The sequence below is a fragment of the Mustela nigripes genome, chromosome 4 (genome assembly GCF_022355385.1).
Source record: "Mustela nigripes isolate SB6536 chromosome 4, MUSNIG.SB6536, whole genome shotgun sequence".
NCBI lineage: Eukaryota > Metazoa > Chordata > Mammalia > Carnivora > Mustelidae > Mustela > Mustela nigripes.
This window is the reverse complement of record NC_081560.1, coordinates 28,292,136-28,296,328: the sequence shown is the minus strand read 5'-3', so window position 1 is coordinate 28,296,328 and position 4,193 is coordinate 28,292,136. Positions and strand designations below refer to the sequence as shown.

Genomic DNA, 4,193 nt, shown 5'->3' with positions numbered 1-4,193 from the left:
ACATTTATCTCGATGAGCACTGTGTAATATTTGGAATTACTGAATTACTATATTATACACCTGAGACTAATATAACACTGTGTGTCAACTACACTGGAATTAAAATTTTAAAAATTACATTCTGGTTACAAACCACATGACCTATTTTTAGTAAACATAGAAATGAGAAAATTCAGCTTAAGATGGTAGAGGTCAGATAGCATTGCTGTTACTCTGCAGAGAGAACAGTCAGTAGAGGAATGCAAAAATGCAACAAAACCTTTAACTCAGAGAAGCAAAGCCGTACTCCAAGGAAGCATCATCAGCGTCACCAGCAGCAGCGACAGCAGCAGCCACCACCACCACCAGGACCCGCAAATGGACAACAAGCCAGCAGCCAAAATGAACTCTTGACTATTAACCTGAAGAATTTTAGGAAACCAGGAGAGAAGACCTTCACCCGACACAACCAGCTCTTTGTGGGCAGTCCTCCTCCTGACCTCACTGAGGATGAGACGAGGAAACTCTTTGAGAAATATGGGATGGCAAGTGGAGTCTTCATTCCTAAGGAGAAGGGCTTTGGCTCTATCCACTGGCAAACAGGAACACTAGGGGAGATCTCGCACGCAGAGCTGGACAATGTGCTGCTCCATGGAAAGCGGCTGAGTGTGTGCTCTGCCTGCCGCAGCGCACCCAGTGCAGTCCGAAATCTTCCTTGGTGCGTTTCCAATGAACTGCTGGAGGAAGCCTTTTCCATGTTTGGCCAGGTGGAGAGGGCTGTCATCACTGTGGATGATCGAGAAAGGCCCCCAGGGGAAGGAACTTGAATTCTCAGGGAAGCCAGCTGTTCAGAAAGCTCTGGACAGGTGCAGTGAAGGCTCCTTCCTGCTGACCGTATTTACTCAGCCTGTGACTGTGGAGCCCATGGACCAGCTGGATGATGAAGACGGACTTCCCGAGAAGCTGGTGATAAAGAATGAGCCATTTCACACGGAGTGAGAGCAGCCACCCAAATCTGCACAGCCTGGCTCCTCGGAGTATGAGTATGCCACGTGCTGGAAGGCACTCAGAGACGGAGAAGCAGCAGCAGGACCAAGCGGACCGCAGCATCAAGGGACTTGTGAGAAGCTGGAGACGGAGGCTGCCCGCCGTAACACCAGCTCATGCTCATGAGACAGAATTCGATGTAGCATCAAGAACTTTGGGGGATGGAAGCGCTGCACAACCAAGAAAGGCAAAAACGGAAGTAACTGGAGCTCAGACGGGAGGAGGAGCGCAGGCGCTGTGAGGAGGAGATGCGGCGGCAACAGCAAGAAATGAGGCAATTACAGCGGGAAGGATTCAAGGGAACGTGCCCTGATGCAAGAGAACAGGAGATACAGATGGGCCGGGTGGCAATGGGAAGTGCTGTGGGCATCAACAACAGAGTCACTGTGCCCCTGCTCCAGTGCCAGCTGGCACAGCTCCTCCAGGACCTGTCACCATTATGCCAGATGGAACCTTGCGATTGACCCCACCAACAACTGAACGCTTTGGCCCAGCTGCTACAGTGGAAGAAATTGGGGCAATTAGTGGAACCCTGCCTCACCCCCACCCTGCGTTCAACCATGCAGCTCCTGGAGCTGAATTTGCTCCAGACGAACATCTCTGATACTAACAAAAATCTCCATGTCTAGTTTCCCATAAACCCTTAAAAGAACGACCCTAGCCTAGCCTGAATTCTGCCATGGAAAAGTGTTAGGGGTTTCTCCCAATAGTTGGGTCTTCCTTGCCCACACTACTCTGAGGGAGTTTGCTGGAGGCTGAGGGTGAGGGAGGGGCGATATTTTAACAAATCAGTTCTGTGTGGTATATCATTTAACAAGTTGATTCTGTGTGGTGCATTCCTGAAGTCTCCTTGATTATTGAGGGTCTGGGGGTGTGGGTGGGGAGGAACTACGGCAAAATGGATCCAGTTAGAGCTCCTATTAATCTTGATCATTCCAATCTTTACTCATCCTGTTGTATTTGCTTTCTCATTCTTATACTCTCCAAACCCAGGGGCACTGCCACATACCAAAAAAAAAAAAAAAAATCCCATCCCAAGGACCTTAGTCCTATTGTCCCATTCACCTGCAGGTGGGAATTCAGGCAAATGTCCAGAGAGATCACAGACAACAAACATAAAGTTCTATTCTACCCCATGCATCACCCCTTCATGTCCTAAGGAAGACATTTTCTCTTAGAGATTTTCATTTTAGTGTATCTTTAAAAAATCTTGTGTTAAGTTTCCTCCATCTTTTTTCTTGGTAAGGACAACCCAGGAATGGCCCTTTTGTGTCTGTGATGTTGCTATTCACATATTTTCTTGATAGGTCTAGTACAATCTTGGAAACAAGCTTACTACGTGCTGAAGGTCAGACAGTCACTCTTAGCCTTGCCTATCTTAGGTAGTTATGCTGTGCATTATTTTTTACTTGTATACTATGTTTGACTTGTCCCTGATATCTTTGGAGTTTTCTGAGAAATGGAGCAGTAATGCAGTGTCTACTTATTAAAATACATTTTAAACCTTTAAAAAAAGAAATGAGAAATTTTGTGCATTAGATATTATCATTAATTTTTGCAAAAATTCTTCCATCAAGTTCATAATTTTATAATATTAAGTAAATTGTCAAAGAAATAAATTTACCCAAGTCCCAGTATCTTAAAAAAAAAAAGTATGGTACTGGCATAAAGGCACACAGATCAATGGAACAGTATAGAGCACAGAAATGAACCTGTGCTTATATGGTCAGTTCATTTTCAACAAAGGAGCCAAAAATAAACAGTAGGGAAGGACAAGCTCTTCACCAAATACTGCTGGGATAACTGGATGCCCACCTACAATAAAATGAAACTGGACTCCTATCGTATACCACACACAAAATCAACTCAAAATTTTTCCAAAGAGGACATACAAATGACTGACAGGTACATCAAAAAAATGTTCAGCGTCACTAATTATCAGAGAAATGCAAATCAAAACCTCAATGAGGTATCACCTCATGCTTCTTAGGATGGCTCTTATCAAAAGGCAGATAACAAATGCTGGTATGGATGTGGAGAAAATGGAGACTTTGTGCTTTGTTGGTGGGAATGCAAATTGGTACAGTCATTATGGAATACAGTATGGCGTTTCCTCAAGAAATGAAAAATAGAACTACCATGTGATACAGCAACCCCACTTCTGGATATATATCCAAAGCACACAAATCTATTTTCTCAAAGAGATAACTGTACTTTCATGGTCATTGCATCATTATTCACAATAGCCAAGATATGGAAAGATATGGAAACAACCTAAGTGCCTATTAATGGATGAATGGATCAAGAAAATGTGGTATACGACCAAACGGGAGTTTTTTCCTGGGTTGCAAGGTTGGTTCAACATCCAAAAATCAATCAATGTGATACAATACATTAATAAAAGAAAGAACAAGAACCATATGATACTCTCAATAGATGCTGAGAAAGCACTTGGCAAAGTACAGCATTCTTTCTTGATCAAAATTCTTCAAAGTGGGGCACCTGGGTGGCTCAGTGGGTTAAGCCACTGCCTTCGGCTCAGGTCATGATCTCAGGGTCCTGGGATCGAGTCCCGTATCGGGCTCTCTGCTCAGCAGGGAGCCTGCTTCCTCCTCTCTCTCTCTCTCCCTCTGCCTGCCTCTCTGCCTACTTGTGATGTCTGTCTGTCAAATAAAATAAAAATAAAATCTTTAAAACAAAAAAAAATTCTTCAAAGTGTAGGGATAGAAGGCACATTCCTCAATGTTATCAAAGCCATCTATGAAAAATCCACAGCAAATATCATTCTCAATGGAGAAAAATGGAGAGCTTTCCCACTAATATCAGGAACATGGCAGGGATATTCACTATGACCACTGCTATTCAACATAGTACTAGAAGTCCTATCCTCAGCAATCAGACAACAAAAAGAAATCAAAGGCATCCAAACCACTAAAGAAGAAGTCAAACTCTCACTCTTTGCAGAGGATATGATATTTTATGTGGAAAATCCAAAAGACTCCACTCCAAAACTGCTAGAACTTGTACAGAAATTCAGTAATATAAATCCAGTACAGGAATTCAGGATATAAAATCAATGCACAGAAATCAGTTGCACTTCCATAAACCAACAACAAGACAGAGGAAAGAGAAATTAAGGAGTTGATCCCATTTACAATTGCACCCAA

At 43.2% G+C, this 4,193-nt stretch overlaps 1 pseudogene; it reads left to right on the top strand.

The window, feature by feature from the left end:
- Positions 1-239: 239 nt before the first annotated feature.
- LOC132016270 (non-POU domain-containing octamer-binding protein-like) lies at positions 240-1,630 on the top strand (annotated as a pseudogene).
- The last annotated feature ends 2,563 nt before the right edge of the window (positions 1,631-4,193 follow it).